Source organism: Sturnus vulgaris, chromosome 8 (assembly GCF_052056855.1).
Source record: "Sturnus vulgaris isolate bStuVul1 chromosome 8, bStuVul1.hap1, whole genome shotgun sequence".
NCBI classification, from domain to species: Eukaryota; Metazoa; Chordata; class Aves; order Passeriformes; family Sturnidae; genus Sturnus; species Sturnus vulgaris.
Genome location: NC_142250.1, coordinates 8,314,115 through 8,328,795, shown reverse-complemented (window position 1 = coordinate 8,328,795; position 14,681 = coordinate 8,314,115). Strand labels below are relative to the sequence as shown.

The window sequence follows — 14,681 nt, the reverse complement described above, 5'->3', positions numbered from 1 at the left end:
ATGGGCTCTTTGCTGTGAAGCCACCCCTGCTGCCCCGCAGTTAACACGTTCTGAAGACTCTTTGTCTCTGTGCCTCTGGTCACATACTAGCAGCGGACACTGCTATGGTGGAATTAATTAAACAAAGTGTTCCAAGCTTTAATCTTTTATACAGCAGCCAGTGCAACAGAAACTATCTCATGAGTCCCATATTTGTACAAATCCAGCAGACAAAATACATGTACGAAATACTGCCTTCACATATGATCAACATGCCAATTGATTTTTTCACCCTTGTTCCATGATAGCTTCTTTCTAAACCAAACAACCATGAGTAAAAAAAAATAATAGCAAGGACAGATTTGTCCTCTTGTCCTCTATATTGAATTTCAATGATCATGATAAAACCCACAGGAATGCAGAGGAAAAAGTCAGTATAGAGAAAATTTCAAAATCACCAGCACAGAACTACCAGACAATCATCTAGACTGTACCAGATCAGGGTTAAAATGCCACAAAGTGGTGTTCCCCCACATCCACAACCTGGGAGAAATGTGAGGTGGTTATAAGATGAAACCTAGCATTTTTGTATGGGTTTCCCAGGACATCTGAAACCCCTCAGGCAAGCACATAATTGACATCTTCTTGGCCCTTCAGTTTGCTCTCCCTGCATGGCATCAACTCTTTGGGACTCTACAAATAGCAAAAACTCACAGGAGCACCTGATGCAAGGTGGCAGCTGCAACAGATAACATCTCGGTTTTGGTTTATACACTCCAGCCTTCTAGCAAACATCTCCAGTTCTCAGTTCAGGCCAAATATTCCTTCCTTCCTTAAGAGGTTAGTGTCCAGGCCAGCACTGAAGAACAGCTCTGGTACCCTCGGGTATGAAATTTTACATGCGTTAGGAGTGAGTGTGAAAAGTGTTGTGAGTGAGTCTCCTCTCAGCTACTGTTCAAGGAAGGCAATTAATATTATCAGAAATTAGAATACTTTAAGCCCACTAAGTATTTAAAATGCAACTACTTCAAAAAGACAAGCTACAACTGAAGTTTTCAGCAGTGGCTTTCAGAACCCCACCCTCAGCAAAGCAGAAAGAAAAGAAATGGGAGCTCAGCACTTCTCACAAAATAGAGCTGTGTAAAGCCCCCAGGCCAAAAATACTCTTCAGAGATCCGCAGAGAACATAAAAGATCAAAACTTCAACCTCAGCCCTGTGTATCTGAATTGCTAATAAATGGTTAGTACTGCTTCCATCTGCAGCAACACACAGCAAGGATTAGAGGTAATCATGTTTTAAAGGAAAAGGAGTGTTTCACATTGCCAGAAGCATCAAAACTCAGATTTAGAATTATGATGTAGCATTTTCTGTCTTGCCCTAACAAGGAGTTTATAAACAACTGCACCAATACTGTGCTCTTCTTATATGCTAAAGAACACTGGGACATTGCAAAACTACAAAGGCTTGTCCTGTCCATTTAACCAGCATGTCACATGGAGACAAAGCATAATGCAGCTCTGTGAAAAGTCCACCCACAAACTTCATTTTGCATTATAAGAATGAGGCACTTGAGTTCTCTGTCTTCCTTTTCTCACAGGAGTTCATATGACAGCAACTTAAATATTTTGGAGACTCAAGATTATAGCCTTTCAAAAAGTTACCTGCTTAAATAAAGTAGTCATAAAAGATATTTTGGTAGCTACCTTGTTATTTCTTTTTTGTTCAAAACCTTTGTCTTCAGTTTGTTTCAAAATGCAGATCGGTACTGAACCATAAAACAGAGTAGCTGTCATTGAAGAGAAAAGCTGTATCATCTTATTAAAACCTAAGTCTATAGAATTGGAATCCACAGCACTTTGAGGTGAATTAAAATGCTATCACTAGAAATATATATTTTTTTCATTAATGAAACATAGTGTCTTAAATTGCAAGATAAAGTGTAAAAAACCATTGCGGTATTTGTTATCAAATAGGAGACATTTATTTTTTCAATTAAATTCATAACAAAACCCCCATTATACACAGTGGGACCAAAAAGGACAACCCCTTTCCTACATGAACACTCACACTCTTACACACACTTCTTTTACCCAAAGCTGGCAGAATAGACCCACAGCTCCAAAGGGAGGGGCCAAAGGAGCAACAAACCCAAATACCAACTGTCAGGAATAGACATCCCTCAGCAAAGCTGTATTTGGAAGACAGTGTCGTGTTGTTAACATGCTGTGTTCATGGAACTACACAGTCAAGTAATAAAAAAAAAATTAAAAGGAAGGGGTAGTGAAGAAGATTTAAAACTATTCTTTTAGGAATCTGTTTTCCCTTAGCAGAGATGCAGGAAATAGCGAGGACTGTAGCAAACAGATCAAATATTCTTGGAAGAAGTTATTTTTATAAACAATTGAATCCTTCCTATTTGGTTTTATACAGATTTTATAAGCCCCAAAATAACCCTTTTAAGCATTTAATTTCATAACTAATTAATTCTCTGCAGTAGGGAACTACAATAAACTTGGAACAATTTTCTTAAATGAAGAGACAGCTGATGGCTCAGGTTTCCCAACACTGCTCATCCTCAGCCTCAGGATTCACTTGCAACTTAGCCACTGATATCCCCATGCAGTAGCTTCAGCGAGGCCAACCATCTCTATTGACCCTGAAAAAATGGAAAATATGTTTCTGCCAGGCAAAGGGAGGCCAATAGCCTTATGGTAATACCAGCAATTAGTCCGGTCCTATAACACACACCTGCCACAAACTCAAGGTGCTGGCAGGGTAGATTCAAGGACACAGATTAGGAATTTTGCCTAAATGCACTTCTTCTAGATATTACTCCAACAACAGTTACACCCAGAAACCTCTTTAGCTATGCACAATTAGCACAAAATGTAGTATTTCCAGTAACAGTATGAAGAATACTGACATCAGTTAGTGGTCCTGCTAAGTCACCTGTACAGATGCTAAGGGCCCTGCTTTGGTCACTTAGTTTAAGCATAGGCACTGCTCCTTTGATTGTACAAGGATATTTACCAGATGAAAAACTGCAGGAGTAAACAGATATGTGTGTTGATTTGGCACAGCCTGGTTTTTGGTTGAGAAACTATTCTGCAAATAAGAACTCTGTCTCTCTCTTCATTGCAATGGGTCTTGACATTGACTGTCATGTTAATTAGCCAAATTCAATGCTAGCATTTGCTTGAATCAAAGCAGAAAAGACGTATGAACATTAACCATCAGGTAAGTCCATGAAGCACAAACACTTTGGTGGTCGGTGGTACTTCCTGTACCAGTTACCTTCTTGTTTTGGAAAAAAAAAATTAGGAACCTTTGGAGAAAGAAAAAACACCACTGAATCATTTGACAGAACATATTTCTCAAATACAGCAAACTCCAGTGTTATCACAGCCAAAGAAAATTGGCAGAGGATTTGGCTATAGCAAAGACACTCCTCTAAGTGTGAAGTTTCCCATTCTGTAGGTTCTGAGATACTGGGCATCACTGAACCCCCATTTGTGAAGGGTTTTGAAGCAGGGAAGCAGAAGAAATGAGAGCAACCTATAAATGGGAGCCAATAGCTTACAAGGACTATATTCTGCATATTAGTATCTGCAGTAGATGCATGGAAGCAGACTAAATGGGTGCATAGGAACATCTGCCAAGCAAAGCATAGAAAAATGTAAAAATCCAGTATTGTATTCTGTGTGGTTTTTATAAGCACCTTGATGATAGTGGCCCCAAAGGCAGGAAGAAGCTGTGTCACTTTGTAAATATGATTGTGATGCCTCTGGAAGACAATGGAGTGGTCCAAAAATCTTGGGGCGGACTTTCACATACCTTATTTTACCTCTATCTTTCTCACATACACACCCAGTCTCATGCTGCTTTACAGCCAGCTGCTCATGTGCCATGTTTGAGTAGACATGTAGCAGAACAGGACTATTCCAAACAGAGAAGGAAGACACATGAAGATACAAAAGGGGGGAATGGGCATGAAATTGTCTGTCCGGGCTTGCCCTATCTTCTGGGCTGCACTTTCTTTCAGAAGCTGGAGACCTGCTTTTTCATTCCTACAGCTCAGAGTGCTGAACTTCCCGCAGTAATTTGGCATCAGGCTGCTGTTCTAAGCCATCAGCATTCCCAGGCTGCTGTTTTCCACAACACCATTGCTGCCCCTCCTCCTTTCCTGAGGTAAGATATGCCTTTACTACTGACTAATTGATTCCTAAGAGCACGAGAGCTGAACAATATATACATTTACACAAACTATGTTATATAGTGTGTGAAAGCAAAGCTTTAGTTCAATCAAAGGCAGCAGCCTCTGAAGGAACCAGATGAGCCCATTAATAGGTAGAAATTACTGGCTCACAGAGATATAGTAGAATTCAGCATCATGGTGTGTCTCTGACTAAGTTCACAAAAAAGTATCTCAAGATAACATGGGTTTATGAAAGTAAAACCATCAACAGCACAGAAATTGGCAGGAAATTTGATTGTAACCTGTAAATCAAACATCAAAGGTCTTACAAGGCCACAGATGGCAGGTGGACACAACATAAATGTGATATTGTATGCCTAATATAAAAAAGCTCTCAATCTTTTCTTTCACATGCATAAGTAACTCACACTGCATGTAAATGCCATATATCTAGTAAACTACTAATTTAAAATCATTTATGTACAGTTTAAAATGTATTTTAATTGTATTTTCTAAATGTCAGATAATGCAAAGAACAGATAAAAAGGATACAAAAGCTTACCCAGGCGATAATTTTAGTATCCTACTAATAGCTTATGCAATATAATGGTGTTTATTAATTAAAAAAAAAAAAAAAAAGCAGTATGGAAGTGAGAAAGGATAAGTAGCGTGACAGGATTAAGATTAAAACACAGGAAATTCCCATTAAGGCAGTACATCCCAAGTTTATTGTTGTATAAAATAGCATAAGAGAGCTTACTTTTGGGTATACAATATATAAGTATATCAAACAATTATAACATAAAAGTATAATAGTCTCTTTCCAGTACAGATGTGTTAAACCATTGGATTTGGCTCCAGATCTGATTTTCACTCCCACCAGACTCTGGGAATGGCCATATCCTATATTTTGAACATGTCATTTCAGGACATAAAATGAGAACTAGTAATGAAATTCACTTTCCAAAACCTGCAGTACCAAGCATAAGAGGAATTCTGAACTTACAAGACTACCTCTATTCTATAGCTTGCCAGGCAAGCTTGATTTCACAAGTTGAAGGCCAGGCCAGGGCAAGTTGGTCCTTCTGATGTATGTGTGACATGTAGCCTTATGCCTTAGACAGACCACAGTTTCAAAAACTGTACTTGTGTTTTCCCTCCATCCCTAGAGAGCACATTAAATGCACACACACATAGTGAATTCAGCTTAGCAATAGAAACTAACCAAACATGAAAAGAAAAATTATTACTGGTAAGCCCCTAACAGGAAAAATACCATCTTCCTCTAGCCTTCTTAATGCCATGCTGGTGTATGCACATGGACATATACCTAAGATAGTTTTGAACAATTTAAAAAGAAATGTTTGCCTCTACTTTTTGTTAGCATGTTTGTGACCTGCATTACAGGACTGGTAATTTGAACAATCCAAGAGGTCCTCTCTTTAGGGAGGGAAGAGCAATACATGCTAAATACAGTGTACATTTACTATCTGCATAGGGGCTTCTCACACCCTTGTCAGATCTTCCTTCTCACTTCTCATCTGACACCAGCTCCACTTTCTCAGATTGTTGGAGTGGGTGAGAGCCACAGCAAACAGCTCCTGTAATTATTGGCATGTTTATGCATCCCCAGAAACTACTATTCCCTCAGATTTCCAAGAACATTCCTGAAGAGTTTCGTCTGCAAAACAGATAAAATATTTTAAACAAAAAGAAGAATGTTAGTTGCCTCCTTGTAGCTTGGGGAGGCTCTAAACACTTGGAGATTTTGTATTCCTGCCCAATAGTCCCCCTCAAGGGCAAATGGCTTGGACATGTATCTGATAGTAGAAGCAGACTTTTCTGCTAATAACTTTTCTGCTCTGACACCTCAGCCTTGTGCAAGTGCAGGGTCAACATCTCCTGGCAAATAGCTGCGCTTGGGCCTGCTGATGGAAAGTTCCTCCCTGACTGGTGCTTGGTCCCTGGCAGCCTGAGGAATGACTCAATGATGCCATGTCCTGGTCCAAATGTCTTCAGAATTGGTGTAGATATATGGCACAGCAAAATAACCTTGTGTTTGTCCCATCTTACAAACAGTGATTAATTGAACTATTCAAGTTACTCCTTCTAGCTTTCAAAGCAATCCAACAAACTAAAAACTTATGGATGGTAAGGTTTTTGTCCTGGGAAGAGAGCTAGAAAGAAAAACTGGAGTCAGAAAGGCATTTTCCCCCAGACCAAGTTTACTTTTTCCTTTATTATTGTTATCTACTACCACTACAGTGACCTAGGACATTTCTGTGGCTCTAGTTAGGTGGCTTTTGATCTTTTATGCTAATGGTCTCCATTTTATTAGATGGTACAAAGTTTCATCCCTTGGGAAAAGAAGGAGGAAGCTAGATAGGTATTTTGTGGACCAGTCAGAACTATGAGCACTTGGCAAGTTTGCTGGTCTAAAATGACACATAATTATATAATTTTTATTTATTTTAAGAATATTTCATTCAAGGAGAAAACATACTTTCAAAGAACAGTCTCAGATACTACAGGGAGAAAAAGACATGTATACAAGCAAGGAGAAAGGTATAGAATCTGAAAAGCCACTTGAGTAAATTTACTCACAGGATCAGTCACACAAACCAGTTCCTGAGCTGCCTATTTGTGTATCACATGCATACTGCTTGGGAAACACAGATAGCAGTTAAAATATTCTTCCCCAAACTGGTCAAGGATCTTTGTCTGCTGGAAGAGGTTTAAGCTTGTGCTGAGGTCTTAAAAATTATAGTGATTGTTTTCAACAAAAGAATTATATAAAGAACAAAAATTAAAGGCAGAAGGAAGCCCCTAGATACCTGTAATTCCAGATGTAAAATAATTTTCTCTTAGAAAGGATTTACATTACAAAACCAACTTTATTTGCTTTGCTGTTACACAGTTTTATGTTTCTCGCTTTTTTTTCACTCACCTTCTGAAGGAAGAAATAGTAAATTAAAACAAAAAGCTGATAGTGAAATACATTATGAAATATGAAGAATCATGGGACCAACTGACCACTCCAGTGATTAGGAAAACTGTAAACTATTTAAAGAGAGCACTTTTCACTGCTCTTCATTAGAGTCTGATTACCTCAGCCATTAACATATGGCTCTTATTGTGATGATTGTGAAATACTGCTCATACTAATGGACAATGGAAAGTTGACGTGGCTATCTTGATTAACTCATCAATAATAATTTGGAATATTTTTTCTTCATTCACTGGATAAATCATTCACACGTGTTTGAATAATGCACATTTTTGTATAGTAAATTAGCATGAAGATTACCTACCTCTGGGAGCTACACTCTACTTCAAAGATATTTCAAATTTGAATTTTACTTAAGAAAAGAAAAAAGAAAAAAAGAGAGATCAGAAATAATGACTTCTTTTTACTGTTTAGTAAGACATACACCCTTCAGGTTATGCAACTGGCTTTAAGCCACCAGATACTTAATAGGTAAAAAACACACTCTCCACCTATTTGCATTCTTCTTCAGAGACTATAGCAAAACTCTTGTTCTTCATATGGCAAATATAAACTTGAATAATAAAGTGACTAAAATGAAGTAATCCTTACCTAAACAGACAAGAATATAACCAAAGTCCACCAGGATCTTTGTGGATACAGCCTTGCAATCCTCCACTCGCATGAGGTTTCATAGGCAGTGTGACTGGGAATTCTAACCATACTCATGGAAGTCAATCCTACATCCATGCAAAAAGCCCTGACAAGTCAGCTTCTTGCTGAGGATTGTCTGTGCAGGAGGTGAGGTGCTCCTGACTCTAAACCATGCCATGGTCCCCATAGCATGTGATGACACACCTCAGCTCTTTGCAGCAGCAATTTTCACCTGCCTCAAACAGATAATTCTGTGAAAATGCAGTGACACACACCTCCTTGCAAAAGCTAACATCAGTAGCCAGGACGATTCTCAGTTCACATCTCGCTATATCTTACTTCATTTCTGAAAGCGCATCAAGCAGTTGTCTTACCTTTTACTCTTTTGCTACCTGTTGTAATTGGACCTCCAGAGCTCTGAGGAAAGGAAACCTGCTTCTTTCACCTTCCTGGCTGTACCCACTACCTACCAGCAGCAACCACCCTAAGTCAGGTGTTAACAATCCTGTGCCCCTGCCACAGCCAGTGGCAGAGATTCAGAAAGAAGGTAAGACAGGGGATATGTATATATAGAAGCTTCCTAAGCCAGGCAGGGCACCTTTGGACTTAGTAGATGGATTTTCTTCCATTGATTTTTCTAATTTCTTTTAGAACATGTAAGCCTGTAACAATCCACAGCATCCCATGGGGGTGGCTTCCAGAGCTTAACTTCACACTGTGGGAAGAAGTTACTTCTTTTGCTTGTTTTCAGTCTCCATATTGAGGAGTTTTTTATTGGCTGCTGGGACTTGTATAGGTGACAAGAAACAACAATTCCCAATTCAATTTTTTTCTGGGATTTTACAACTTTCTATAAGCCCTTTCTCAATTCCCTCTCTTCTGTGCAGAGAAGTGCAAGCTGTTCAACTGCACTCATGGTTAACTGCAATGATCAAACTGTTTTTCTATCTTGTTTCCTGCTCTTTTCCTATTTTTGTGTGGGTTTTGCCTGCTACTGAGCACTGATTAATTGTTTTCAAGAGCTATGATTATGCCATCATGACAGTAAGCAGCTCAGAGCCCATTACTGTGCATGCATCAGGTGTTTTCCTCCTGTACCTTAATTTAATTTAATCTATACTGAATGTCATTCACCTTTTTCATTTCCTAAACATTCTATAGGATGAAACTGTTCTATATTTATTTTAAAACCTTTATTCTTTCAATATCTTTAGTTAACTACCCTAATAATATCACATCAGTGAATACTCTCACTACACCACCACCCACCTTACAAGTGATTATGAAGATGTAGGACAGCCCAGGACTAGCACTCATTCTCAAAGGACTCTCCTGTGGTGTCTCTTCATTGAGCAACCTAATAATTTATTCTTGCTCCTTGTTTTCTACCTTCAATTAACTCCTTTATCCACTTGAAGTACGTCATCGTTTCCAGTTCATCTTCTTTGGGAAGCTTTGGGGAGGAGCCACATTAAAATCTAAAACTGGGGAAGAGAAGAAAGGAGAAATAACTTGCCACTTCCTTTTCTTTATCTCACATTTTCCCTCTTTCAGACATGCATCTCAGTTATAATCTGCCACAAAAACAAGCTTTTTGAGACTGCTGTATTTTGTCTTTTTTGTAAATGGTCATTCTTAAATAGCAAGGTTCCCAGTGGCCATTATACAATATATATATTGGCAACAAAATTAACTTACATAATTTCATTAATTCTGCCATTGCAAAACTGTTTCACAGGGTGGAAGTTACTACTGGGAATGGAGAAGGATAATAACATTTGTTTGACAGTAAAGATTCATTGGAAAATGAACTGCATAATGGATGCTTGTGGAGGAATAACTAACATAATGGAATATTTGGGATATTTTCCTATCTTGAGGTATAGTAAATAATCTATATAAATCCCTCACTCATAAAGATGAGCATAAATCCTACATAAATATTCAAACACTTTTTTATAGTCCAACGGGAAACACATTTTCCTGTTCTTTCCAGCTGAAATTGTGCTTATGTGCTCTTTTCTCTCAGTGCTTTATGTGGCAGCTATTTCAGCAGGCTGAATGTGCTGCAGAGACAGGAGGGCAGCTGTTCATCTGGTGCACATTTCCAGCACGACAGCTCCAGTAGGAACATTCACACCTCCAGCCAACGCGATTGGCATCAATGCTGCCAGCAGGATCTGTGAGATTTCCGCTCTTTCATACACCTATCTTGTGACACTTGAATTGTACAGGTTTGTCATTTCAGGAAACACAATTCAAGATCTCTGGAGTGTATTCTCAAAGCTCAAAAAGAATATAAACAAAGGAAATGATATGTGGTTTTATGATCATTGATATAAAACATTTTATCAGCTGAAGGACAGTATTTCAAGCTGCAATATATATTCATATGAATAATTCTTAGTTAACTGGGTAATTCTCTCAATTTTATAAGATTTTATTTATTCTAGATTCTTAATCATTGCAGGCCAGTCCTGTTTGGGTAGGGATCTTGCCTAGAAGCTGGACATTGAGCCTAGAGAGGCAAAAATACTTTTTTTACTGCCATCAACATTTAAGATTTGCAGAATGAGAAATAATTTCATTTTCTCTGTCTTTTTTTCTGAAGTCTGAGGAGACAGGTACATTGAAAAGTCATTACAAAGGGAAAGAAGAAAAAATAGCGAAATTTAGACTTAGATGTGTAATTAGGGGTTCTGATTTAGAAAAAAAAACAAAACAAAAAACACAAATGCAAGGCACTGAAATTCTTACATTTAATTAAAATTTCCCACCAAAATCTGCATCCTTTACACAAGGAAAATATAAGTTTTAACAAAATTCTATTTTCCATTTGGATATTGTTTTGACTGAAAAACTTTCATCAGTTTTACTGGGCCATAAAGGAGATGCCAGTCACTGTGTTTCATCATTATAGGAAGAAGTATTTACTGGACTGCTATTTCTATTATATAGAAATAGTCTTCATGTGGTTCAAAGTGTTCCATGGGCTCACACTTCCTTTTCTTCACAAATAAACACATTTGAAAATCTTTTTCGGGACATGTTTTTGTACACACATTTATGTCCCATTGTTCTCTTATTCCCAGAAATTAACTGCCCTTAATTAACAAGTCTTGTACTTTTATCCATATCATACTTCTATTAAAATTCCAGTATTATATAGAACAATACTTAGTGAACCAATTATTTGCTTACATTATTTTATTTGAGGTACCAAAAGTTGTACTTTCCATCATCACCAGAGTCAAAATTGCATCAACAGGGAGAACACATAAGTAGAAACTTTGACAGCAGTGAAAGTGTAAGAGTGAATAAATACAACCAACATTATTTGCCTGCTCCAGCACAGAAACATGTTCAGACTACTGCACACAGTTGAAGCTATTTACATACTGATGCACACGATACGCGTTAATGAGCTTCCTTGGGGGTTTATGATCAAAACAATGAAAATAACTGGAGAGAAAATTATCCTTGAAGTAAAATATTGATAACTGAATTTTTTTTCAGTACATTGAGATGTTCCCATTTGTGACAAACTAAGTGCCCTTTACAATGTATAATTTGGTTGAGAGTAAGAGGTGAGAGGATTAAGTATCCTCAGCTCTTCCATAATGTAGTTATACTGTTGAACCACTGCCACAAAAAGTCAACTCATGGGGTCTATCTGGACAAAACCAGTTAAACCTTCCTTCCAAAAATATCTTATTTTCAAAAAGCACACCACAATAGGAAGGATAGGATATAATTTGGATGCTACTATTTGGCTCTCAATATCTAAAAAACACCCACCAGCCTGACAAAAACACATGAAAATATTCTTATATATATTACAGATGTATGTGTGTGTGTGCACGTGTGTGTGTGTCTGTGAGTGTGTGTGTAAAATCATTTGGTTTAATTGTGTTTAAAAATTGAGGAGACTAGAATTCATGGCTTTTCTTTCATTTTGAAGCATGACACTCTTTTACTATTCCAGTATCCTTCAGATAGAGATCACATGCGAACCAGATCAATTCAGATTTCATCTGAGTGAAGTCTTGGGCTCTGCTTTATAGGAAATATCCAAACACCAAAAATAGCTGCTTGAACTAGAATTAATCACAGCCTCAAACCCCATTCCCCAAATGGCTTCAGTGACAGGAGGTCAGAGGAAAAGCATCTAATAGATGGATTAGAATGCACATTTGATTTGCGTAAAAATAGGATGCCAAGTCATCTGCAGCTATAAGTTAATTTAGTATAGTCCTTACATTCAGGTGGCTGTGCTATTATCAACAGGGCAGAGCTTACTGTACAGTACCAGGCATATTAACAGCATTAATCAATTAACAAAAACATCAAAAACAAAACCAGAAACTTTTGAAATCCCTCAGTATGTACAGGTTCTCTGACATAAGCCATTGTATAAATACTTTATTTTGTGTATTTGATGTAATAATAATTTTATATTTTTTAAGTTAGTTTAAGCTGTAGTCAGCTTGCTTTGTTGATCTCTCTTTCCCTGGTACCCCACTTTTTTCTTTTTAAGTGGTTTTCTTTTAAATCAGGCCTTTAAAAAATTCCACCCTACCATCTTCAATCAGAAACATAATGTTATTTTTCAAACAAAACCTTGGCAAATTAGATATCCTTTATGGACAACACACCAACTTAATTGGCATGTTTTTAAAATTAACCTACCTTTCACTGAAAAATGTAAAACCTCTGCTTGCATGCAAAGTCCACCTGATTGTGTAGCTTGGTTAAAAGACAATAATCATTACAATAGGGTGAAGGCATATTCACATAGTTTTATGATGCACTAAGTAGACTTTGAGTAAACAAAAATAATCATAAAAGGAAAATGTTAATGTTATAAAGATTCCAGCCAAAAACATTAATCAGCCATTGTTTTTGTGTCAGCTCCTGAGGCTGCAGAGACCATCTGGTCCCAGGGTGGAGGCACCACTCTCAGCCCTGGGGAGTCCCCACCTCCCTACCATGCACAGAACTGGGTGCAGTAGAAGTGAATGCACCCCGTCCTGACAGGCTCATGGTGACCCCAACAGTCAGGATGACTTTTGACTACACCTCCTGGAGACTCTTGCCTTGGGAGAGAAAGAGAAGATGCCTGTTGATCCAAAGAGGAAAGGTCCCTTGTATCCCCAGTGTCCCTGGCTCCTGCCTTTTGCTAACTACTTCTCTGCCATGCTGGCCCTGGGATGACAAGGGAGGGGAAGAACCAGAAGGGCAAGTGGTCCTGTGGTAGCTACCCTGTGTGACCATCTTTGTCATTTCCTTATGTTTCATGAAAAACAAACTGCAGTCAGTTTTGTGAACTTTATCTGAAGGACCCACATGAGCTCTAAAAGCACAATTCAAGTCTTTCCTACAGCACTTTGTTCTGTTTAAGTTTCTATGAATTTTTGTTACTATCTAGGCATTTTTATTGATTGTTTATTAATTTGTGTACTACAATAAACAGCAGTTGCAAAAGACTCTGAAACATCTGGGGTATAAAAAAAGTCAATTATTAATAGGCAAAACATTAATGCTGTGAGTGACAAGTGTTTTATAGACATTTTTCTGATAATGCAAAATGCAAAGAAGGTGCAAGAGTAGAACTGCCAAAGAAGGCTCCTTCTGCATGTAGCTCAGGCAACTCCTGGAAGAAAAGTCTTACTGATTTGTCAAGACCTGACTCTCAAGACCTCCTCCTGTTTGACATTTAGCCCAAGGCTCCTGTTTTGGGCTGAACAATTATGTGGGTTTGCAAAAGCCAAAGGGTTCCCATTAGCATATGCACAATCTGCATCTGTGGAGATACCCTGGGAGTGCTTCACAGACACAAACTCTAAGAGTTGCATACGCAACCAGATGGGTGAGCTGTCTCATAGCAATTGCTAATGGTAATATCAGGTCTTGTATTGATATCAAAAGCCATGTAGATTTTGGTGCTTTACCACAAGATGCTGCTCCCTTTGAGAGGCATTTGGTTCTGAAAAAGTCCATTTCCATTTGTATTTTTATGCTGATATGTAGCAAATTTAGCCTTGGTTTGAAATATTAGACACTTCTCAGAAGTATGGGCAAATAAATTCCCAAACAACTTGCTTTCAAAACTTTAATAATTTTGAAGATTGCTTTTTCTCTTTTTTCCCCCTTCATTTGACTCACTCTTTCAGCAGAATTGAAGACTTACTGGTGCAGCTTAGAGCAGCAACTGTTGGCACATTGCCCACCACCCATGCCTGCATACTTGGTGTGGACACGGGACCGTGTACAGACTTATACATGCAACTGCTGGCCTGTCTTATCCCTCCTCCCACCCCCAAAATGTCCTAGCTAAGGCCTTGGGACAATAAAGGGCATGTAGGCTGCTTCTTTACTCTTTGAAACACCCCCGGAGAAACATTCCCAGGCAGAGGAATGCTCACTATGGCCATACCCAGTAGAGCTAGAATAGCAGGTCTGCATGACAAAACTCTTCTCAAAGCTATCCCATTCACCACTGCTATTTGCTTGCCTTGGATTTCTTGCCTCTCACTTCCTACATATGGAGAAGGGGTGGAGCAGAGCCCTTGTGAATTACGTAGTGATTTGGTCAAACACACCAAAAGAAGGCCTTTTCTTTGCACAAAAGTAGAGAATGCTTTTAGTTAAACATACAACCACCTAAGCTACCGACTGAATCTTCTTCAGGTTTCAGTAAGTCTACCTGCACAGCTCTTCAAGCCTTTTCCCCCCACAGCTACCCAATCATCCACCCTTTCTTATGCATATAATAAAACAAACAGTAAACATGCAAACCCAGAATCCTTTCACCATGTCACTCAGAGCTACCCCATCACATTCACAAGTCTGCCTGTCAGAATACA

General features: G+C 38.4%; 1 long non-coding RNA gene across 1 annotated transcript in view; it reads right to left on the bottom strand.

Moving 5' to 3' along the window:
- Positions 1-14,681, bottom strand: part of LOC148222981 (uncharacterized) — a 78,490-nt gene that overhangs the window by 20,049 nt on the left and 43,760 nt on the right. The window contains exon 2 of the long non-coding RNA XR_015805082.1: positions 9,085-9,299. This is a non-coding gene — a long non-coding RNA (uncharacterized LOC148222981). The remainder of the gene's footprint in view (positions 1-9,084; positions 9,300-14,681) is intronic.